We start from the raw sequence: 26,797 nt of genomic DNA, 5'->3' as shown, positions 1-26,797 counted from the left end.
TCCGCCTCCAGAGCCTCTCGAGTCTTCCACGGCCCTACTCCCTGAGCCTCCTACGGCTCCACCTCCAGAGCCTCCTACGGCTCTGCTCCCAGAGACTCCAGAGCTTTCTAGGGCTCCGCCTCTTGAGCCTCCTACGGCTCCGCCTCTCAAGCCTCCTACGGCTCCGCCTCCCGAGCCTCCTACGGCTCTGCTCCCAGAGACTCCAGAGCTTTCTAGGGCTCTGCCTCTCGAGCCTCCTACGGCTCCGCCCCCAGAGACTCCAGAGCTTTCTAGGGCTCCGCCTCTCGAGCATCCTACGGCTCCACCTCTCGAGCCTCCTACGGCTCCGCCTCCCGAGCCTCCTACGGCTCCGCCTCCGGGACCTGTTCCAGTCCTGTGGCCTCCTCCCAGGCCTCCTGACCCGGTCCCGGTCCTGCGGCCACTTCCCAGGCCCCCTGACCCGGTCCCTGTCCTGTGGCCTCTTCCCAGGCTCCCTGAACCAGTCCCTGTCCTGTGGCCTCCTCCCAGGCTCCCTGACCCTGTTCCAGTCCTGTGGCCTCCCCCCAGGCCTCCTGACCTTGTTCCAGTCCTGTGGCCTCCTCCCAGGCCTCCTGGCCCGGTCCCGGTCCTACGGCCTCTTCCCAGGCCCCCTGACCCAGTCCCTGTCCAGTGGCCTCCTCCCAGGTCCCCCAAACCTACCCTTGCCCTGTGGCCAGCTCCCAGACCACCTGAACCTGTCCTTGCCCTCTGTGCCCCCTTGGACTTCCTGCCTGCCCTTTGTGCCCCCCTGGACTTCCTGCCTGCCCTTTGTGCCCCCCTGGACTTCCTGCCTGCCCATTGTGCCCCCTGGACTGCCTGTCTGCCCCTTGTTGCCCCCTGGACTGCCTGTCTGCCCCTCGTTGCCCCCTGGACTGCCTGTCTGCCCTTCGTTGCTCCCCTTGGTCTGTCTGCCAACCACAAGCTCCCCCCCCAGTCAATGGACATTTGTTCTTCCTGTTTTTTGTTCTGTTACTGTTGATCGTCTGGAATCCGATCCTTGGGGGGCTATGTTAGGGTTACCTCGTCTTGTTTCACTGTTGCCCTTTTGTTTGCCATTTTTGTCACTTTTGCATTCCTTAGATTTCACTTTTGTCCCTTGTGTAGCTCCATAGTCTCCCTGTTAGCGTTCGTGTTCTCTGTCATTGTTTTCACCTGTCCTCATTAGTCTACCATTGGTTTCTGTTTATTCACCTTGTTATCTTGTTTTGAGTTCTGTTGTTCATTGGTTCCTGTCTTCCCTTGTCAGTGTATTTAAACCCTGTCTGTTTGTTCAATCGGTGTCTATCGTTGAATGTTGTTAGCCCGGTGTGTGTTCCCTGCCCGTTTTCCTCTGCCTTGTGTTTATTTCCCCATCGAGGGTTTTTCCTTTGTTCCCGTGTTTTCCGTGTACCTGCCCTGTTTGTTCCTCAATAAAGTTGAACTGCACTTGGATCCGCATCTCCTCGTCTGCCTTCGCTGCCCATTCATGACAATCTGTATTTTCTATCTGACTGTCTGTCTGTCTGACACTCCTATCTATCTATCTATCTAGCTGTCTGTCTGTCTCTGTCTGTCTAACACTATTTTATTTCTATCTATCTGTCTGTCTGTCTGTCTGTCTGACACTCTTTTCTATCTATCTACCTGTCTTTCTGTCTGTCTATCTATCTATCTATCTATCTGTCTGTCTGACACTATTTTATTTATTTTCTGTCTGTCTGTCTGTCTGTCTGTCTACCTATCTGTCTGTCTGTCTGTCTGTCTGTGTCACTCTTTTCTTCGTATCTATTTGTCTGTCTGACACTCTTATCTATATCTCTGTCTGTCTGTCCGTCCTTAATGAATCGCTATTAAAATAACACTGTCCCTAATTTGAAGTTGACTATTACCCTGTTCATTCACCTCAATGTTGATGTAAGCTGTGCTTTTATGCATAACTGATGAAAGACAAATTTTGGTTCAGTGTGCCTTAGACATCATAGACATCTGTCTGTGACTGCATAAATTAAAGCCTGGACTCACAATGATGTGCTCTCTGCTCTGACAGTGGCACATGTGGCACATGAGGCTTCCTCATTCAGACCTAAGACAAACAGTTATCTATTATTATTAAATCATAATTCCACTGCTGTGCCAATACTGCTGTACTGCTTACTGCATACTGTACAGTGTACGCTGCATAATGCCTACTTTCCTTTGAAAATAGTATGTGAAAATGTGCATTATGCAGTAATAAACATATCACATAGTAGTGTGCTCCATTGCTGTCACATGACCTCCCAATGTTGCCAGTTTAATTCAGCATGTGCCATCCGGTTACATTTAAATCCACGTTTTGTGTGAATATGCCTTGACTGTTAGTACTTCACTGGACAGTACTTTGGCAGATGCAGTTGGTCATTCAGGTATTCCATGCATACAGGAAAGAGTTGTGTTGTCATCAAGATGATTGTCAGTCTTGTGAAGTGTTTCATAAGTGAGGGGTGTGTTATTGACTGCAGTACTCCTTAGCTCTGCCCTCGTGAGCAAACTGGGACCTGTCATTGTAGCAGCACTGACTCTCTTATGCTGCCTGCTGTCTTTTTGTTGAATGTTAAACTATCGTACTGCTTACTATACACTGCACAAAACATTATGTTTATGGTCTACAATTTAAAACAAATTGTATGTGTGATGGTATGAAATATGCAAAGACAGATGTTTCAAACAGTAGTATGCTACATTGTTGTCACAACCTCATTGTGCTGCATTTTTAATTAATAATATCATCTCTGAAATATTCAGTATTTTTAATTCTATATATTCATTTAGTGTATAAATGTATTAACCTTTGGCTGTCTGCTCAAATAATGAGTCAAGAAGGTTATGTTAAAATTCATGGTTTATATTACCTCTGGTTCATTCATCATACTGGATGTAGTAGGTCAAGTTGAGTACATTGAATTGTTAAATACAGTATTACAAACAGTGTGTGCTGTGTATGTGTGTATACTGCACATTTTGGCAAAGTAGATAATCTGGGTATTGCATGCATGCAAAAAATCTGCATTCTATGCACAGTAATATATTGCCTACTGCACAAATAATAAGAGCAGAATGGTATTTCAAACTGCTCTATGCATTCACAGTACGATTTTTCCATGTGGCTAAAATTATAGCATCTTATCCCAAACATCTTTTTTAACCGTTACAACATCACATAGAACCTCATTGCCCTGGTGCAGAAAAACTGCATATCCCATAACTCTTTGGCCCGGCAGAACACTAAAGGTGATTGGGAACAGGTGTTCCAATTAATTACTGGCCACCACAAGCACACCCGCCAAGCATAGGAGGAAACTAAACCAGCGTGCCAAAGTACAGATTTAACGAGGAGAGAGAGAGAGATCTATGAGCTCTATAGGACCTGCATCAAGTCTGTAAGAAAAAACAAACAGATTAAGAGAAATATTCTCTTTTATCGTTCCACTGGCGTAGAATTGGGGGAGACGGGGGACACTTGTCACCCCCAATGCTGTGAAGGGGGTGATTTGTCCTCCCCAATCATCTGTCTTGTTTATATATTTTTCTCAATGCTGAAAATTATTTTGTATGAGATACCTTGCAATTGTGTGGTTGTGTGTCTGTCATATTCAGGCAAAAATCCAAAGTCCCCCCTCCGTTGTACAAGTTGGTATTGTCCAACAAGACGGCAATGTCACGTGGTACCTGTTACTTTTCTCAGCGCTGGCCAGGATGGGCCAATCGCAGTCGTTTACTGGATGAGGATTTTTAAAATTCTTTTTATAGATAATGCTGAGGCAAATGTCCCCAAAAGGATATAAAGCGTTCTTAGATTTAAATGCAGATACATAGAGGATTCGGTGTTCAGAGCGTCAAGCACCCCCTGCAGGAATAAAACTCACATGGCAGTCAGTGGCTGACAATGTGCAATTTCGTTCTATAAGTCTGTTACCCACAGAACATTTTGTATGAATTTAGAGAACATGAATTATATCACATGAGTCATATGTGGAGTCAGTTAAAATGTAAAAGGTGTCCATAGAAATGATCAGTTGTTTTTCATGGTGAGGAAAGCAGACAATTTCAGATAAGCAGGTAAGAATGGTACATTTCTGAAATAATATTTCTGAAAGTTTGATATGATAAAGTGTATAAATATTTAAGAATATGCAATGAATAGAATGTATTATTTATCTGTGCATTAATTTGAACTGTTATTATGCATTGTGTAATGTGTCGCAATGAAACATTACAACCGTCCCTTCCACACTACCCCCCAATACCAGTGGACCTACATTTGGTCCCCCTCAATGTTCAAACCAAATCTACGCCATTGCACTTATTTCAACCACACAAGTCTAATTGCCACAGCAGGCCTATTTGGATGGTGACCAGCAGGGTTGTGTGTGCACTTGGCAGAATGCATTACTATTTGATTACCATTATATATACACTCACCTAAAGGATTATTAGGAACACCTGTTCAATTTCTCATTAATGCAATTATCTATTCAACCAATCACATGGCAGTTGCTTCAATGCATTTAGGGGTGTGGTCCTGGTCAAGACAATCTCCTGAACTCCAAACTGAATGTCAGAATGGGAAAGAAAGGTGATTTAAGCAATTTTGAGCGTGGCATGGTTGTTGGTGCCAGACGGGCCGTTCTGAGTATTTCACAATCTGCTCAGTTACTGGGATTTTAACGCACAACCATTTCTAGGGTTTACAAAGAATGGTGTGAAAAGGGAAAAACATCCAGTATGCGGCAGTCCTGTGGGCGAAAATGCCTTGTTGATGCTAGAGGTCAGAGGAGAATGGGCCGACTGATTCAAGCTGATAGAAGAGCAACTTTGCCTGAAATAACCACGAGGTATGCAGCAAAGCATTTGTGAAGCCACAACACCCACAACCTTGAGGCGGATGGGCTACAACAGCAGAAGACCCCACCGGGTACCACTCATCTCCACTACAAATAGGAAAAAGAGGCTACAATTTGCAAGAGCTCACCAAAATTGGACAGTTGAAGACTGGAAAAATGTTGCCAGGTCTGATGAGTCTCGATTTCTGTTGAGACATTCAGATGGTAGAGTCAGAATTTGGCGTAAACAGAATGAGAACATGGATCCATCATGCCTTGTTTCCACTGTGCAGGCTGGTGGTGGTGGTGTAATGGTGTGGGGATGTTTTCTTGGCACACTTTATGCCCCTTAGTGCCAATTGGGCATCGTTTAAATGCCACGGCCTACCTGAGCATTGTTTCTGACCATGTCCATCCCTTTATGGCCACCATGTACCCATCCTCTGATGGCTAATTCCAGCAGGATAATGCACCATGTCACAAAGCTTGAATCATTTCAAATTGGTTTCTTGAACATGACAATGAGTTCACTGTACTAAAATGGCCCCCACAGTCACCAGATCTCAACCCAATAGAGCATCTTTGGGATGTGGTGGAACAGGAGCTTCGTGCCCTGGATGTGCATCCCACAAATCTCCATCAACTGCAAGATGCTATTCTATCAATATGGGCCAACATTTCTAAAGAATGCTTTCAGCACCTTGTTGAATCAATGCCACGTAGAATTAAGGCAGTTCTGAAGGCGAAAGGGGGTCAAACACAGTATTAGTATGGTGTTCCTAATAATCCTTTAGGTGAGTGTATATATATATATTTGTTTTTTCATGTTAGGGCTGCCAAAGTTGCATGTGTAATTTAAATTCTTTATTCTAAAATTCTTATATCTCAGTTTAATATGTCGAAAACAACTATGAGCAAGCCATTTGTAGGTTGATTTCACCTTCATGAATTCAAAATTGTGGCTCCTATTTCTTCAGCTTTACACATCAATATTGGCTCGACCAATGGTGTACGTTTCGGGCGGAACTATCTGTTTGTAGAACCAATGGAAGACGCAGGAAGTTTTCTGGAATCAGTTTGAAAAAAGCTATTATTTTTTCGTGACACTAGTGGTGCAGAAATGGCAAATTTCAGCTTAAACTTATATCATTTGAAAATGTTTAACAATGTTAACACCATTTCTATAACGTAGGGCTGTCCAGTGTTACCGCAACCAGTGTGGAGTGTAGTCTGAATACAAAGTAATTTGTTACTGTAATTACTTAAGTTAAAAAAAAATTATTGTAATGAGATTACAGTTACTGATTTTCAGTTAAGGTAATTACTTTTAACTACATTACTTGAATGACACATTTCTAAAATAAGATTATGTATAATATATTTAAATATAAAATATGTTCACATGTACTTCTGTTTACGTTTCTGTGACTGCTGAAGCGTGTCTGATAATGGATGAGAAGTTAATATATAGACATATTTAACTTTTATATAACTTAAAGTAATTAGTGATTACATTTCTGCAAAATTAATGAGTAAGAAATTTGATTACAATTTTAGAGATTGTAATTTGACTTTAGAATAATTAGTCATTTGTAGTGGAGAACGTTTTTGAGCAATTTACCCAACACTGACAATCTAGTGGCGTTTTTGCACAAGTTTAATTAAGGCGGATTGTACAGGTTTCACATTTTATAATATACTGTGTGTCAAAAACTAAAACAAAAATGTATTTGTGGTCGTTTTTAAATTTAGTTTAGTTTTAGAGTGATGAAAATGTATTCTAGTTTAGTTTTAGTTTAACAGATTTTATTTGTAGCTTTAATTTAATTAAAATCATTAATGATAATAACGCTGTTCTGAACATTTATTTCAACTGTGAGTTGAATTTCCACAGCAGGTCTATTTGGATACCGTCCAGTGGGTGTACTTGGCAGAACGCAATACTATGTGATTACCACTTCTTCCTCCCAGTTGGAAACCACTAAGTTTTGAATCGGGGGGGCCCCAGGACCCGGAGTTTATTTAGCCCTGCCAAGTGCTTATTGAAGTGTCCATGTGATGCATAGCTTGTCCTGCCAAATTCCATCCTCATCTCCTCTGCTTGACACACACTAGAGCATCGGTTTCCCCTTCTCTCGTCTGTTGTATTAGCACAGCTCATCTAAATTCAGAGTTAATCTCTCTCTCTCTCTCTCTCTCTCTCGCAGATTCCTCGCACTGTGTGACAGCAGTCTGAGGAGGGAGAGTTTCTTTGAAAATTCCACAGATGTCCTCTTTTCTTTCTCAGTGCAAGCTGATCGTTTGAAGTTGGCTGATGGGATTGTTTTAATAGTCCTCAGATATGGCACAGAGCCTAAGAGCATTTTAATCTCAGTATTCTGTGCTACGATCAGTGTGTGCTGGCACCGGCTCTTAGATTACATGTATTATGGAGAGAGAGTTAATTGAGGGACGCATATACAGTATATATATATATATATATATATATATATATATATATATATATATATATATATATATATATATATATATATATATATATATATATGCATATGTGTCTATTATAATGACTGAAAAAAGCCACAAAAAGGCTGAAAAAATTATCGCTTGATTTTGTTGCTTAGATGTTGCTATGGAATCTCGAAGCAAATTCACTCTTCAGTTTAACTATTGGCTAAGGTTTTCAGAGTGGATTTTTTGCAGAGCACATTGATTGTTACAGTGTTCAGGGTGGTTGCTTAATGTTGCGGTCAAATGAACCCACCACCAAGTTTCTAAGATATTCTGGTTGCTAGGTGGTGGCTGGGGTGTTCTGCTGGTCTACCCCAGATATGGCTAGATCCATCCTTTAGTGTAAATCTTTGGGATTTTTTTGGGACCATATCATCCATCAGGTGAATATCATAAATCGCTTAGAAAAGTGATCGCATATCTCTTCTCAACAAGCCATGTGATTTGAGGTATCGTTAATTTATGCAGCTAGATATGGTCCAAAGTTTAATATTCAGACAACCTGGTCTCAGAAACATGTTACTTTAACTACATTTAAGCTAAATTATTTTTACCTGCCTCTTTGTGTGTATCAAGGGAAGTTCATTTTTTCACTTGGTTATACTTCTGCGAGTGCAGTAAAGACAAAATATACTTATATTCAAGATCTATTCTCTAAAAGCAAGACTAAATATCTTATGCTGCTTCTCAGGTGAATACATCTTATTTTAAAGGATTTTTATATATTTTCAAATATATTATATTATATTTAGCATTTTCAGATAACATTTTTTTCTTCTGCAGTATTACACAATCAGTTAGGTTTAGGGTCGGGAGGTTTTGTTGATTTAAACTTGATTAAACTGTTTGGGAGAAAAATGAACTTGCTTTTAGAGCCACACAGTGGATTTTACCTTGTCAGGTTAGGTACCACATAATATACTTTTGCAAAAATTCTCACCACTGTCACATCATTTTCATAATATCAAGCTGTTTTCGGGTTTAAGGGTATGTTCAAATCCCAAGTATGAGCAATAGTAAAACTGAAACACAAACACCACTAATGAAATCTCTATATATGGCCACACAACCAAACACAATGGTAATGGCTCCTTCCTCGCCCCTTGCAGGGATCAAACCAGCAACCTTCTGGTTATACAGTGCCTCAGCATCCCCAGTGGTTGGGGTTTTATAACAGTAACATGCACTTCCTTCATTTTCTAAGTCTTTCTAAGTCATAAAGAGAGAGAGAAAAAACATTGGTGCACCAACTTGTATCTTTTAGGACTCCATCACTGTGATTCTAGCTGTAATTGGTGTTAAAGCTCCAGGAGGCCTGATCAGCAGTAGAGACCACCTGCTGAATTAATGCCAGAATGGGCACCTCTATTATACCCCATGGAGCGCAAGCATTCACTTGTACATACCCCTTCCCCTTGGCACGTGTACGTATCAAACCATTCAAAAGTTCATTGAATGTAAAAAATGTATAGACCCTTAAAAAAGTTTATTTTTCTGTGGTAAACATTTTGGGTTGATTTAACTTATCTTAGTTTTTAGTTATCTTTGCTTTGACTCAAGTTACATTGATATAAAACAACTTTTTTAACTAAATAAGTGACCTGTTTTGTTCAACTAATATAAATATAATAAACTTTGTTTATGCAAAACACACTGTATGCAATCATTGGCTTTTAAGACATTAGCAAATTGCTAAACCAACACAATAGAGATAAATTTCATGGGAGGCACACAGACCTCAACACCTCAGCAATGGTGACGGTCAACAAACATTAAATAAAAAGATGAGCTCTGAACATCATCACACAACTATTAACTAACATTGATGATAAAAACAACAACAGCAGCACAGATTAAGTCTGCAAAACTAATAATACAAATATATTCATACCGCAATGCATGCTGGGATCTGGCAAATCAGCAACATTGTTCAATATTGAAAGTTTGTTTAGACTAACGTGTTAAAAGTTAATTTGTTAGGGTGATATTTCTTGTCTTTAAAGTCATTTATATTTGTCAGTATCAAATATTTTGCGCAAAATGATAGAGATAACTGACAGATTTTGATTGATTTAACAAGTGTTTTTCAGTTGATTTGGCAAATACACTTGTCAAACTATCAAACAAGTATGCAAACTGATTCAATGTGAATGGACTAAAACAGGCTCAGACAAATTGACTGAACTGAAGAAGTCCAGAAGAATGAGGGAAATCATTAAAACCATCCACTTAACTCAAAACACTTACGTAATGGAGGTAATTTGTTAGGATTTATGCTCATTGTACTTATTTGGGTTAAAACAACATCAGGGATATCAATGCAGGGGAGGGCTGAGAGATGTGCGGTTTCCGTGACAACCACCAGAGAGATGGTTATTTGAGTATAATACAGACTGCATGCGAACTAAACCTGGTGCGTCTATGGGGTCAGCTGCCAGTGTTTAAGTATGTTCAAGTGACAGTGTGTCCCCTCTGAACTGTAACCCAAATAAATAAGCCACTGTAAATGACCTCTAACACAATGTAAGTATAAGTAAATACAAGACTTCATCATTCATTCAGCTGTAAAACTCAGCCATTATAATAACGGAAAATTCTGTCATTTACTCGTCCATTTTCTCACGTACCGTCAAATGTTGTGCATCAAAACAAGTCAATGAGACAAACATCCAAATTACATCAAACGTTATTAGTTGCATGACTTATTGTCTGGCTTCCATCCAAGTTATGAATTGAATTTATGCAGGGGGAAAAAAGATCCATCCCGTGTGTTTTACATTACAAAACCGGCACTTCTTGGGAAATGGTTGCAAAATGGAAATAAAAATGTTAAAGCTTAAAATTTAAACCCATTATGGCTCTATTATGTAATAAATTCCTACTTTCGGTTTAGAGTGTTCAGACAAAACCCTTGCTTGCATTCAACAACAGATGCCTTATGTCTGGGATTATGTCAATACAAATGATGTATTGTTGAGGCAAAGTCACATGATTTGTAAAATCTATTTTCCTATATAATTTCTTTAGGAATATATTCTATAAATGTGTTTCCACATTTGCATGACATCTTATCGATTAAAACACAAGTGATTTATTTATTTAAAAACTTTTTTTATGTTAAATCCCCAAATTCACAAGAATCTGTGGATGGAAACCCTGTTATTGATGCCAAAACTAGAGTGACTTTTCTTCACAGTTTGCAAGAGTATAAATAAGTGAAATAATCAAAACCTGCAAAGTGCATAAAAAAAAAATGTAGAACTTCTTGGTCTAATGCAGCATTCCATTCAACACAGACAGTTTGATTTTCCAACTACCTATTAGGAAACCTGAAATGGAATGCAACTTGAAGTCGGAATTCCAACTTGGAAACTTTTCAACTCTGATTTCGCTGAGATGCAGGTGTGTGATGTCACACAAACTTGTCGGCACCCTGGGAGATGTACAAAGTAAGTGTTAAACATTCACTTTTATTAAGTAATATTGATTAATTAGTCAAAGTTCCTACATTACCTGAAATTACGTAAAGTTGTATAACAAACGCCTGCAGAAACAGGTGTACACAACATGGTAAATTATACTCTCTTTTGATAATCATACACCTGTAGCACAAATGCTAGCGATGCAGATATGTTTATCAATTGGGTTGCTAAGAGACATCTTTGATGACATGCGATTGAATGCCGTTATGGTCGGAGATCTGAGCTATCGTATAGGAATATCCCATTTCTGACTTGAGTGGAATGCAACATTTGCCTACCACAAGTCTTCATTTTTATTTGTATAGCGCTTTTCACAACACACATCTTTCAAAGCAGCTTAACAGGAAATCATGCTTTAACAAAAAATGAAACTGTAATATCTATATTGTCTTACAGTGATCATTGTGTAGTTTGATTAAATATGATTGTAAATTGTATATAGAAATTAAATAATTAAATAATAATTGCATTTAGAAGCCCAGTGAGCAAGCCAATGGCGACTGTGTCCAGGAACACAAAACTCCACAAGATGTTGATTAATGGAGAAAAATAACCTTGGGAGAAACCAGACTCACTGTGGGGACCAGTTCCCCTCTGACTAACATCATGAATATAATGCCAATATTAATTATTTATGTACAGTGCAGGTCATGACTGTAAATTTGTAAATTAAGTAAGCATTAAGGTCCATGTTTAAAAAAATAAAATTTTTAATAAAAAAAGAAACACACTATAACGTGTACCTAATTATGCATATCATCTTCTATAATATATGAGACTTTAAATTATTCATTAAAGTCTTCCATTTTAATTAGGTTAAGCCTGTAAGCATCATAAAAATATGGTCTATTAAAAGCCCCCATCAGGTGAGTGTAGCAAATAAATAATTGGGACACATTTCTGGTCCACTCAGCTGTTTTCCTTAATTATCATTAGTTTAGCTATTTTACCTTGTGTACATACATCGATCAGCCACAACATTAAAACCACCTGCCTATCATTGTGAAGGTCCCCCTCATGCTGCCAAAATTGCTCCAACACAGTTACAGAATACTCAAACCAGCCCGTCTTGCACCAACAATCATCCATGCGATTATATAATTAACCAATCGTGTGGCAGCAGTGCATAAAATCATGTAGATAACGTTCACATCAACCATCAGAATGAGGAAAAAAATGTGATCTCATTGATTTGGACTGTGTCATGATTGTTAGTGCCAGATGGGCTGGTTTGAGTATTTCTGTAAGTGCTGATCTGAAAACAAAACTCATCAAGTGAACTGACAAAGTCTACTGCAACTCAGATAACCACTCTGTACAACTGTGGTGAGAACAAAATCATCTTAAAATGCTATTCTGAGATGCGGGCTGGCGCTATTTTGGCAGCACGAGGGGGACCTACACAATATTAGGCAGGTGGTTTTAATGTTGTGGCTGATCCGTGTATATGTGGTGACTGATTTTATTGTAGCTGAACACAGCAGATGCAAATGTAAACCTGATTTTTCTTGACTTTAAAGGATGAGAGAGGAGTGCATTGACAGAAGTCGTAGAACACAAGGTGCTCATTTATTCCAAACCAAGCTTTGAAAAGCACATGCACACAATGTTTTACAGCCTGTTTGATGGCAATTAGATTCTGAGGGACAGTTAGTCATTTTGAATAAGGAACAACAGTAGCCTATATGATGACATCATTTAACTTTTTGGGCAAACTACCCCTTTAAGACAGTATGGAATGGATTTTTCATTGTTTCCATTAAATTCAATGGCATTCACTCTGACTGAAGTCTTTAAGAGCTCTATTTTTAACATTTTCTCCATTTGCAGTGGTTTGTAGCGATCACCCTGTGCTCCTCAGAAATATTTGTTTGTTAGCACAGAATATATCCAGTACTTTTTTAAAGCCTCACATCATGGTGTCGCCTGCTTAATTTGATGTGCTAACCATAGAGGTCAGGTTATCCTTCTCATCTGAGTCACAGCAGCTCTCTGGCCCCCAGCAGCCGAGAGATTTTGGAGCACTGCAGAGGCAACAGCCTTGTAATATATTCTGACAGTGCACTGATGCGCCTGCTAATGGCCTCTGCTCGGGCTCAGACAAACTCCATCCATTATTGTTTATTGATTGACAGGGACACTGAAATGAAGGGCATTGTTTTGGTTTGGAGAGAAATGCATAAAAAAAGAAGAAGAGAAAGTCTGCTGTAAGACATTGTTCTCTATTTGTCATAAATTATAGTTTTCGGTAACACGTTACAATAAGGTTCCATTTGCTAACATTAGTTAATGCATTAGGTATCATGAACAAATGATGAACAATATATATTTACAGCATTTATTAATCATTGTAACTTGTTAATGTTAGCCAATACACATACAATTGTTCTTTGTTTGTTCATGTTAACTAATGTGGTTAACTAATGTTAACAAACAGAACCCAATTGTAAAGTGTTTTCTTTCCTCCAATGTCTGAATCCGAAATGATTAGTCAACGTGATTGACAACATTGACAATAAAACATTTAGACAAACATTTTAATTGTCAAATAGTCGTTTGATCTCATTTAACATAACATGAGATCACATTAAACTCTAATGATGACACACAAGAGCAGCACTGCAGGTCGCATACATGACTGAGGAGAGAAAACACAGATCACAGTCCAGATGCACTCTAAACTTTCCAAACAGCTTCAGGTGATGTAGATCACAAAGTATGAGAAAATTATAATGCAAAATTATGAAATAAGTAAATACAGAAGCACTCTCGTTGTGGAATAAGTGGAGCCGGAGCAAAACTTGCGTGTTGAGCGTCTTTAAAGGAAACACCATAGTGTTACATCTTAAATCCAGTTATAGCTTTATTAATGTTAAAATAATACTGAAGCAGATCATGTAAATAACTACAATCTCCGAAACTGGCATTTCTCTGTGTTATCAGTGCCTCTTGTATGAGTTGCGTGAAGTGTTCCGATCAAAGGGGGAGAGATTGAAGCTCTACTCGGCTGATACACGCATGCTTAATGCAGCTAGATTATAACATGATGCCTCACATTCAACTTATTGAATCATAATATATGTCACTGTGCATTTCTTATCGTGAAGAAAATTGGCAATATGCAGCTTTATTAATAAAATATTTGTTTGAGTTAAAAATGGATTGAAGTGAACAGAAAGGTGAGAGAGGAAGTCTTCACCCCATTATACACTGCAACAAAATATATTTTTTATTTGTTTTTGTTTTGACTTATTTTCCAATATAAATATCTAAAACTCCTTTAAAACAACATACATTTACTTTAACAGCTATACTGCAGAAGAATAAATTGTTATTTGAAAATGTTGAATATAATATTAAAAATACAATATTTGAAAATAGCTAAAAATTCTTTAAAAAAAAAAGATGTATTCACCTGAGAAGCAGTATGTAAATATTTAGTCTTGATTTTAGAGAATAGATCTTGAATATAAGTATATTTTGTCTTTACTGCTCTCGCAGAAGTATAACCAAGTGAAAAAATGCACTTATATTTAACATACATTCTCTTAAAGCAAATCTAAATATCTAATATGCTGCTTCTCAAGTAAATGTTTCTTGTTTAAATTTTTTTTAGACAATTTTAAATGTAAAACAAGACAAAAACACTTGATAACAATAGGATTTTTTTACTGAATTAAACTTAATAAAAAGTATTTTTCAACTTTAATTCAGTGAATGCCATTTAGAGGTATTTCTAAAAGATGATTTTGCCCTATTTAGCATATATGGTTTAGAACACTACAAGTACATCGTCAGACTGATGGAGTTTCGTAGAATGAGACATGGAGGGGGCAGATGGGGCATGTAAAGCCAGACAAGCACTTTGATCACGGTTGTGGCTTCAGAGCCCATCTTTTATCAGTGAGAGGTTGGATGACTCATCAGAACACAGTTCAACAGATCAAACAAACCTGGAATGACCATCACTGACACATACATAATATCAAAGGCCCTGGGAGAGACAAGCTAGGCATGAAACTGTCTGAAGATGTGTGAATCTCTCGGGCTGTTGCAGAATAATCGCACTTCTCCAAATGTATCTGGTGCTGGGGCAACAAAACCAGTGACTCAGATTGGCTTTCAAGTACTGACATCTATCTAAATATACAATATTGCAGTTACACCTCATTCTCTAATATATTTTTTTGTTTGAGTTACCTTGTCCTTGGACGTCTTTCTTACCTAGAAAGGATTAATCTCTCTCTCTCTCTCTATCTCTCTCTCTCTCTCTCTCTCAAATTGATGTGTGATGTTCGAAACAACTGACAATGGCAAATCAGTAAATTGGCTTTTTTAGGACACTCCAATCTAAGATATAAGGATATAAGAAGCCATATTTTGCTGTTTGTCTTCCCATCTTCATTCTTAATGGACTCTAAAGTCTCTGACGTCTCCCCCAGTCCTAATTAAACTCATTTCACACATAATTAAACAGACTTTATCGAAGTTCAGATTTGAAGAAAGAACCACAGAAAGGTGGCGTGAAAAAGACATGAAAATATAAATCAAACCAACTCTAGTCCCAGCAGTTGGACAGCAGAACTGACAGGAAGCTTAGTAGCTGGAAAATCAAATTAATGTAATCCTCACCTCTACTTAACTATGATAAACCAAGATAATGATTGATTGCATAATGCAGTGTTTGCATGTATTTATTCATGCTGCTGACGTCCAAGTTTCCATGCTGATTTGAGTACACATCCTCTGAGATTTCAGCAGACTTTGCTGGTATTTTTAGACTAATTCCTGCCTAAAAAGTTTACCTAAGCTTGATGTATTATTGGTTTTTATTTGGGATGCACCGATAGGAAATTTTTGGGATGATGCTGATAATGATTTTTAACAAAAATCTATATGCCGATACCAATATTTTGACACTTACAGATCACTGTTTTGATATGGAATTATGCTTGTACAAAATGTACAAAGACATAAAAAAGCTTTTTTTATTATTGCTCTAGCAAAAATTCTGGATTGGATCTGCTGAACACATGACAGGCTACAATTTTAAAGAGAGCCACGCACATTGAAAGATAAATAGAAGATAATATCTTAGCATGATGATTGATTGTGTCCAAATTTTATGCGGCGATGCTTACCTGACAAAACTATTGTTAATAAAGGTAATTGTGGCAACTAGTGAAACTTCAGTGAAGACATCACCATGCAAAAGTTAAATGCTTTACCATCACCCCAGTCTGTGTGAATATGTACATTGTTCGACATAAGTGTTGGACTGTGGTTGGCTAACGCTCTATAGCTAGCGGTAACACATTGCGTGCATTTGAAATGTCACTTCCATCAAAAATGGCAAATGCTTCCATGTAGTAAAAAACTTTAGTGTTCCATTTGTGATGATAATACACTACATACACTATAGCTGAAGTTTGCAGTGCAAAGCGCATAATTTGGGACACAGCTACTGTTTACTACATATTAGAAAGTCATAAGGGGACTAAGACTCTTTCTTGACATTGAGACTAAATGCTCTTGATCTGTGATTATGATACACTAACAGCAGAATCAACAGGTATGCCAAGCCAACCCTTGTTTTACGCAGTTTAGACAAAGCTAAAAGCAAAATAATGGATTCTTCATAGAGATTTGGGTGTATCAAGCAATACTTGTTATCAGTCTGGACTTTCAGTAATGTAGTCTGCAAGGGCATGATGCGCGGTCTTGGCCAAGATTAGACTAATAGTCGCAAATCACAAAGAGGGAAAGCAAAGCAGCGATCGAGCACCAGCTCTCCTACCGCTGTGATAATGACATTAACTCCAGATACACAAGCTAATCAATCCGTGAAAAGACGCTGTAGACTTCAACCAAAGTTATTAACGACAATTAACAGACTTCAATTTTAAACGTGTGGGGATATATTTTTTTCAATATCCTAATTAGTGTGTGCCTTAAGTTTTGAAAGTGACTTGAACTTAAGATGAGCATTCCTGATTTGTTCATCAGCACACTGATGAGATCAACAGGAGAGGATTTTAGCTTGTGTGTTTATGTAACATGGGTATTTCTAACCACTGTGTGATTATATCTAATGCAGAATTTCGTGATACGTGACTCACCAAAGACTGATTCATGCTGCATTTTTTAGTTCAATGCTATTTGGCTAGCATAGAAGCACAATGCTTTCATGCAATTCTATCCCCTTACATTTACGATTAACAATAGTGTCTAAATATAGTACACTATGCACGGTTCTTGGGTCTCTATTAATAGCTACTTGATAGTGGAAAAGTCTTGGGGGTGTGCTCTTTTGACATGGGCCAATAAGCAACCTCCCAGAACACCCACCCATCCACCTAGCAATGCCCTTGCATCACCCACAACAACTTAGCAACTGCATGGAAACACCCTGGCATCATGGTCCCGAATTTTGCAATTTAGTACATGATGTTGATTACATAAAAATAGGAGATTTTCGTTGGCCATAGATTGGTGTTGGTGTAGTGGTCTAAAGCACATAACTTGTAATCAGAAGTTCACTGGTCCGATCCCCACAGCCACCACTATTGTGTCCTTGAGCAAGGCACTTAACTCCAGGTTGTTCCGGGGGGATTGTCACTGTATTAAGTGCACTGTAAGTCGCTTTGGTCAAAAGCGTCTGCCAAATGCATATATGTAAATATGCTATATGTAGTTTTCTGCCGCAAGTCCAATTGCAGTGTTTTCTTTCAGTGGCAAATAATGTATTTCTTATTGTGTGTCATTGCACACTACACACTCTCACACAGTTAACAAAGGCGACAATGTCCCTGGAAGTCATTTAACTGTCACAGTTTGTGTCTATATGAACCCACACCTTCATCTTTCTCTATTTATTGAACCTATTCCCCCAAGTTCGTTTCAAACAATGGTTAAATGTGGTTTGCTATGAAACAGTCCAGCACAAACAGGCGCATATTTGGGCCCCTGAGGGAGATTCTTGGAAAAGGTCTAATCATTACTGATTTCTCTGTATCACTACATCAGTTTTCCAGGTTAGAAGCCCACCATCCAAATGACAACTAGCCGAAGAAACATCTGCACCCTGTGGAGCTAACATGGAGAATGTTTGAAGACATCAAGCATTCATACGTCTCCTCAAGGGACACGACCAGTGGCGGATTTAGGCATGGGCAACATGGGCTGCCGGGGGCGCTTGCCAGGGGGCAGGTTCGCCCAGGGCACCATACAAGCTAGAACTGCCACTGGACAGGACAGTCAGCTTCCAAGAGATAAATGAGAAAAACCACCAACCAACAGCTTAATATGAATACAGATTCAATTGTGGAGGGCTGAGTGAAGGAAGATGACACCATTTATAAGCAAGTCTCTTTTTTCTACCTGCTTCTAGATTTTTTAGTCGATTTCAAAGATATTTGACTTTGACATTAGGTATAGCTTTAAAGGCTATTGACAATCACGTCTAAAGGGATCCATTACACACATGAATAAGGATGAGTTGATGCCTTAACAAAAGTCAATGAAATTTGCAGACAGTTCAACTCAATAAATGACACACCTGGGCTATGAACTATATTTAAATCTATTAAGAAAAATTTTCTAAGAACATTTACACCTTTCAGCTGATCTTTTTACAGATCCAATGAATGGTTTGACGAATGCAAGATCTGACACAATTCCTATTGAAACATGAAGTTGGTTCTTGAAATATTGAACGGTTTGTCCTATATATAAAAAGCTAACAACCTTTGTCACAGTCTGGCGAAACCGTGATTTACTGAATGAATTACAGTAATAGAGGACATTTTTGGCACTTTGAATTTCCATAATTTACTCATTGTCACCTCAGCACTGCAGACCAACAAATGTATTACATGTATTATATGACAGCTCAGCTACAGTAGAATATGGTACTAAATAATATAGAGCAAGAAATGTGCAGAGCTTAGGTGTCCACATTTTTTAATTTCCCAGATTACCCTAATTTGGCGTACTTGTATTGCTAGTTGGAAAATGTTGTATTAAAGTAAAAGAGGCATTCTTATGCTAGAAAAAGAAAAACAATTATAAATGGCCTTGCATTGAACACATTTATTTTTTTAATACATTTGTTGAATGAACGGCCCCTGAGAAGTTTATTCTGTCAACTTTTAAGAATTCACCAATATAAAAATGGCCTCAAAACTAATAGACATAGACTACAAGCCATCAGACTTATGACTTTATGTGGTCTTTAAGCAGCTGTTAAATATGCCAAGGATTTATCTAAGTTCTATTCTTTTCTCTCTCTTCCTGCTTTTCTGTTTAGCCTGTTAGCTGTCAGTCCATTACAGATGTCAGTAGTGGTTTAGATCATACAGATGCTCCCTGTCCTGGGTTGATGTGACTGCTCACACAAAACTCTAAAGAGGCACTTTTAATGATATTATTTTCTTAATTATAGCTGTCAGTTAGGGCTGCAACTAATGATTATTTTAATAATCGATTAATCTAATGATTATTAGAATGATTGTTCGACTATTCGGCGATTATTGCTACAATTAATAATGAGCTCTTAACCGATTATTCAGCTTGTGCCCAACATAAAAGTTTGTATTAAACGTGCTTACTAACAATAAAGAGGACAAAATCATCTTTCAGAAATACCTCTAAATGACATTCACCGAATTAAAGGGGAAAAATACTTTTTACTAAGTTTAATTCAGTAAAAAAATACTATTGTTATCAAGTGTTTTTGTCTTGTTTTCCATTTAAAAATATCTAAAAATCCTTAAAACAAGAAACATTTACTTGAGAAGCTGCATATAAGATATTTGGATTTGCTTTAAGTGAATGTATGTTAAATATAAGTGCATTTTTTCACTTGGTTATACTTCTGCGAGAGTAGTAAAGACAAAATATACTTATATTCAAGATCTATTCTCTAAAAGCAAGACTAAATATCTTACATGCTGCTTCTCAGGGGAGTGCATCTTTTTTTAATAGTTTTATATTTTTAATATTATATTCAACATTCTCAGATTTACAATTTTTTCTTCTGCACTATAGCTGCTAAAGAACATGTACATTGTTTTAAATGAGTTTTAGATATTTATATTGGAAAACAAGCCAAAACAAAAACAAATCAATAATGTATTTTGTTGCAGTGTAAAATGGGGCGAAGACTTCCCTCTCTCACCTTTCTGTTCACTTTAATCCATCTTTAACTCACAAAAACACAAAAAACTCTTATTAATAAAGCTGTGTATTGCCAATTTTCTTCACGATAATGCACAGTGACATATAGTTGAAGGCAGATGTTTACATACACTTAGGTTGAAGTCATTAAAACTCATTTTTTAACCACTCCACAGCTTTCATATTAGCAAACTATAGTTTTGGCAAGTCATTTAGGACATCTACTTTGTGCATGACACAAGTAATTTTTCCAACAATTGTTTTCATTGTTTTCAGTTTCACTTTTACTTGACTATATCACAATTCCAGTGGGTCAGAAGTTAACTGTGCCTTTAAGCAGCTTGGAAAATTCCAGAAAATGATTAGCTTATGATAGGCTAATTGGCTAACTGAAGACAATTGGAGGTGTACCTGTGGATATATTTAAGGCCTACCTTCAAACTCAGTGTCTCTTTGCATGACATCATGGGAAAATCAGCCAAGACTGCAGAAAAAACAAAACATGGTGGACCTCCACAAGTCTGGCTCATCCTTGGGAGCAATTTCCAAACACCTGAAAGTACCACGTTCATCTGTAAAAGCAATAGTACGCAAGTATAAACACTATGGGACCACGCACCCATCATACCACTCAGGAAGGAGATGCATTCTGTCTCCTAGAGATGAACGTATTTTGGTGTGAAAAGTGAAAATCAATCCCAGAACAAGGCCATTATGAAGATGCTGTAGGAAACAGGTAGACAAGTATCTATATCCACAGTAAAACGAGTCCTATATCGACATAACATGAAATGCTGCTCCGCAAGGAAGAAGCCACTGCTCAAAAACCACCATAAAAAAGCCAGACTACAGTTTGCAAGTGCACATGAGGACAAAGATCTTTTGGAGAAATGTCCTATGGTCTGATGAAACAAAAACTGTAACTGTTTGGCCATAATGACCATCATTATGTTTGGAGGAAAAAGGGTGAGGCTTGCAAGCTGAAGAACACCATCCCAACTGTGAAGCATAGGGGTTGCAGCATCATGATGTGTGGGTGCTTTGCTGCATGAGGGATTGGTGCACTTCACAAAATAGATGGCATCATGAGGAAAGAAAATTATGTGGATACATTGAAGCAACATCTCAAGACATCAGCCAGGAAGTTAAAGCTCTGTCGCAAATGAGCCTTCCAAATGGAAAATGACAGCAAGCATACCTCCGAAGTTGTGGAAATATGGTTTAAGGACAACAAAGTCAAGGTATTGGAGTGGCCATCACAAAGCCCTGACCTCAATCCGACAGAAAATTTGTGGGCAGAACTGAAAAAGCATGTGCGAGCAAGGAGGCCTACAAACCGGAATTCCCACCATCTCGTTACACCAGTTCTGTCTGGAGGAATGGGCCAAAATTCCAGCAACTTATTGTGAGAAGTTTATGGAAGGCTACCCAGAACGTTTGACTCAAGTTAAACAATTTAAAGGCAATGCTACCAAATACTAACAAAGTGTATGTAAACTTCTGACCCACTGGGAATGTGATGAAATAAAGAAAAGCTGAAATAAATGATTGTCTCTACTATTATTCTGACATTTCAGATTCTTAAAATAAAGTAGTGATCCTAACTGACCTAAGACAGGGATATATATATATAATTGTTTAATATTTAAAGATAACTATGTATAATGATTTCATCATTATATATTGAGTTATATATTGTAATATGAGGGGCTTTCTCAGCAAATATTTGTATATGCGATTAATCACGATTAATTAATCGGGACACCATGTAATTCATTTGATTAAAAATGTTAATCGATTGACAGCCCTAATATATATATATATATATATCACTTTTAAAAATAGTACTTGGGTCAATTGATTGTATAGCACTTTGAAAAGCATATTTATTCAAAGCAATTTTACACACAAAAAATTCGATTGAATGCAGAAAAGTAAAGCATGTGATGCATGTGAGTACAGAATGAGTGTAGAGATGGATCAAGTAGTGGGCATTTTATTGGAGCCATTGAGTGAACTGAATGAGTCAGTCATCGAGTATGAATTACAGTGAGTTATCAGCTCTACATTCACAACCTGGTGTCCTGCTCTAACTTCCATTAATGCCCTTGTGGAGTTCATAATAAATTTTAAATGCCCACTTTGTGCACTGTAAAAAGTGAAAACATGGAGTTATTCCCTTAAGGATCTGATCTGACCCATAAAGGTTACTTTTGTTAACGCATCTGCCCTACAAATGCAAAACGCAGTAACTACGGCAACACTGAACCCAAAAAATGGCTTACAAGTTGTTCGATTGTCCAGTCAAATGTGATTATAAAATTTCACACTGCAGCAGGGGCGAAGTAGGGGGTGGCCAGGGGTGGACGTGGACCGAAACCTCACTCGCAATTGCCATTTTGGTCAATTTTTTGTCTTGGGCACAATTTCGTTTTTTAGAGGTGGAACCGTCTCTGTACAATCGCAACTCACAGGAGACTTAACATGAGCACACACCAAGGTTGCTGCACCTCTCTGTCCCGGGTGTCACTGTATCCATTCCCGTCCGTTTTTGTATTTACGCGCAGAAAATTTCTTTGCCACCACAGACTGATCACTGGCCCCTGTCCAGCCACCCCTGTGAAAAACTCTTGGCTCCATCCCTGCACTGCAGGCCTTCAAGGTCGTAATTTTACTGTTTGTAATTGTCAATGCAGTACTGCCTAAATGTGTCTGACAAATTGCTGTACAGAATTTCCCGTTAGGACCCCAGCCATTGTACAGAGCTGAGAAGCACAGTGACAACATTCGTTTCTCATTATCCGCACTACACGCTGTTCTGAGACTTTCACTGGATCAATGAGCCACTAGTAAACCAAACTGTCTTTTTATTGCTAACCACTAATCCTAGCTTCCATCTTACAGTTACTATTTAGAGTCCGGAGAACATATAGAGTCAAGCCTTTCACCTGCATAAGGCAAACTGTGTAAATTAAATTAAAACTTAAGACTCCTTCACGTTCTGTTAGTTCGCTTGGATTTTCTCTTTAAAAAATCCATCTCAGCACCTAGTAGAATAAATAAATCATCCTAGTCTCATAGAATGAACATTACAATAACAACATTTTTGCAAACTGAGCTTTACATGCTGCGTTCTACATTTCACAGCAGTTTCCTGGTGAAATGAACACTAGACGCACTACGACGACTGTGTGTTTTATGCACTTTTCATGCGGACACGTGAGAAAATAGTGTCAAAGAAGCAACATGAAATAAAGTGGTTGAGTCAGAATATTTGAATTTACAACACATTGGCTAGGTGGATATTTCACTAGGAAACAAATCTGTAGTTAAATTAACATTCTAGGTCCGGAAGTCTATGAGGAAAATAAATGTTAAAATACACTGAAATAGATTTGGGTGAAACTTTTGACACATAACATTATACTTCTTAACATCAGACTTTGTGTGGTGCAATCCTTGTCTGTGCTGTTATAATACAATATTTTGTAACCAGGCTACGAGAAAGGGATGTGAAAGCATTTTTATATAGAGACAATTCCACTACATGCATCAGTAACACATAACCAGAAGTTAATCCACCCAGTACAGTAGTTCCACAGCTGAAAGAACCATTTATACAATTTTACAGCTCAAAAATAACATATTTTGGTACTTTATAATTAAAACAAGCATTTTAACAAAAATACCAGCTTCGCATGTCTGCTTTTAAACCAACAGAATGTCTTGCCCCATAGACCTTGACTGAGTGGCCCTTTAAGGCTGCGCGATCTAGTTTGGTGATCCCCCTGCTTGAAAACCCTTTTGGGCATGAACAACGAACCCCCATATCAACAACTTTTGGGTGGCGGGGGAACCTTGGAGCTAATTGGCCCCAGGGCCTTTGCAAGTCATAATCCGTCCCTGGGTCCACCCCTCCTTTCCAACATCAAAACCTGACTAAAGTCTGTGAGGCACGCACACTCGCACAAACATTTGGGGAGGGTGGTCAGTTAATGAAAATATATCAAACTAAATGGAACCATGGAGCGTTTTAACTTCCAATTCCTTGAGTGGGCTGTCAGACATACAAATGAATGAAAGAGAAAAATGCAGATGCAAAAGAAGAGAGCTAGAGTGCAGCAAATTTGAGCAGACAGGGAACAGAGGATTCAGTGAATTTTTGCTCTGACTGCTGACGCTACAGATACAAACCTTTGAAGACAAAAACTGTTCTTGACGCAATATGGACAGATGCAGTTCACACATCTTGTGCTCTCTAGATCATTAATGATGCTCGTTTTATTTGTTCAACCACTTTATCAGATAAAAATGCCAGTAGGAGCGCTATCATTATACAAATATGAACTGAAAAGGTCTATCTGTGGGTGTTTTCCTCTTTAGAGAGAAAAAAGTCACGCACACATTCACTGTTTGAGCTCATTATCTCAACATGCTCATTTCTGGCTTCTGTTTCATTTAATATTAACAAAGTGGTACGGATGGTTTTGTTATGTATATTTTGCTGCCACTTTGTTTTTTATTAAATATAAAGTGAATCTGATGACGCAAAGATTTATGTACAGAGTTTATTCTATAAGCATCACAAATCGATGGTAGTGTCAATTAAAAGTTCTTAAGTTCTTCAATTAAAAGGATTTTCTCCCCAATTTGGAATGCCAATGTGCTCTAGGCCCTCGTGGTGGTGTGGTGACTCGCCTCAATCTGGGTAGCGAAGGATTCCGTCAATCCGTGCATCTTATCACATGGCTTGTTAAGCGTGTTACCGTGGAGACATAGTGCATATGGAGGAGAGCGAGAACCACTTTATAGCAACCACAACGAGGTTAACCCAATGTGACTCAAACCACCCTAGCAACCGAGCCAATTGGTTGCTTAGGAAGCCTGACTGGATTCACTCAGCACGCCCTGGATTCGAACTTGCGACTCCAGATGTGGTATTCTTTACTAGCTGAGCTACCCAGGCCTAGGTATTCTTAATTAACCACACAGTCTCTGAAATCTCTGAAGGGGAATTGCGCATACACAAAATAACAATGTAACTAATTTGCAACATTGCAATTTAACATTATACTATGAAATTAGGAGTAAATAAACTCCCTTTATGAATTATAGGCTTAAGGGTTCCATACCAGTGTCAGAAATACACTTTACATTAAGAGACCACGTTTGTCCCATTGGATTTGATTTTCTGAAGCATTTTTTATTTTATTTATGAAGGCATATTTTTTTTCTTTCCATTTAAAATATAAACTGTCTCTCATCAATTTATGTCAAATACTTGAATTTAATCAATTAATTAATACATATTCTCAAGTTTGAGAATTGATTGCATCATACCCTAAGAAATAAATCAACATCAATTAATATTATGCCACAAAAGTAAATCTAGGGATATATATATACATTTTAAGGACTATATTAGATGTTTATAAATAAAAAGTGAATTTTTTATTTATTCTTTTCCTCAACATTTTCAATTTCTGGGCCATTTTTTGTGCCAGTTTGGCACTGAGCCCGCCTAAATTTCTGAACTAATAGAGACTTGCCGTTAAGAATACAGCTAATTAAAAAAATTATAATATATATATATATATATATATATATATATATATTATAAAAACAAAATCTAAAGGGAAACATCAAATAATTTTTTTTAAATGGGTAGTTCACTGAAACGTTTGGATTGTCACAACATACTCAGTCACCATTCACTTTCATTGCATATTTTTCTAATGAATATAAATGGTGAATTAGACTGAACATTCTTTCTAACAACATCTTTTGTGTTCCAGAGAGAAGAAAGAAAGTCATATGTTTGGAACAAGATGAGTAAATGATGACAGAATTTTCATTTTTGGGTGAACTATCCCTGTGACAGGGCGGAGGGCGGGGCCGGGTCGTGATTATACACACCCGGTCCCTTATCAGGCTAATTAAGCCTCTGAGAGGGATAAAGGCCGACTGCGGATGATGGTGCGGGAGAGAGAGATATTTTACAGGCAGCTGTCCATCCTATGTGTGTGTTTGTGTCGTTTGTTTAAGTTTTTCATTAAACTATTATGTATACTGTCAAGCAGGTTCTCGCCTCCTCCTTTCCCTTAACCCCCTTTAATCAAAATACACCAATCAGCCACAACATTAAAACCACCTGCCTAATATGGTGTAGGTCCACCTCCTACTGCCAAAACAGTGCCAACCTGCATCTCAAAATAGCATAGTAAGATGATTTTCTTCTCACCACAATTGTACAGAGTTATCTCAGTATTCAGTTATCTGAGTTACCATAGACTTTTTCAGTTCAAACTATTCTGGTTCTCTGTTGCCCTCTCTCATCAACAAGGCGTATCCATCCACAGAACTGCCGCTCACTGGATGATTTTTGTTTTTGGCACCATACTGAGTAAATTCTAGAGACTGTTGTGTGTGAAAGTCCCAGGAGATCAGCAGTTACAGAAATCCTCAAACCAGCCCATCTGACACCAACAATCATCCATGCGATTATCTAATCAGCCAATTGTGTGGCAGTAGTTCTGTGCTTAAAATCATGCAGACACGGTCAGGAGCTTCAGTAAATGTTCACATCAACCATCAGAATGGGGAAAAAAATGTGATCTCAGTGATTTGGACCGTGGCATGATTGTTGGTGCCAGCTGGGCTGGTTTGAGTATTTCTGCAGATGCTGATCTCCTGGGTATGGATGCACCGATCCGATACCTGGATCGGTATCGACTCCGATACTGAAACTCTCAGATGGATCGGTATCGT

At 38.2% G+C, this 26,797-nt stretch overlaps 1 protein-coding gene across 1 annotated transcript in view; it reads right to left on the bottom strand.

Moving 5' to 3' along the window:
* Window positions 1-26,797, bottom strand: part of lhfpl3 (LHFPL tetraspan subfamily member 3) — a 47,484-nt gene that overhangs the window by 17,957 nt on the left and 2,730 nt on the right. The gene's annotated exons all lie outside the window — the stretch shown is intronic.

The sequence above is a fragment of the Xyrauchen texanus genome, chromosome 47 (assembly GCF_025860055.1).
Source record: "Xyrauchen texanus isolate HMW12.3.18 chromosome 47, RBS_HiC_50CHRs, whole genome shotgun sequence".
NCBI classification, from domain to species: Eukaryota; Metazoa; Chordata; class Actinopteri; order Cypriniformes; family Catostomidae; genus Xyrauchen; species Xyrauchen texanus.
This window is presented reverse-complemented; position numbering and strand designations above follow the sequence as displayed.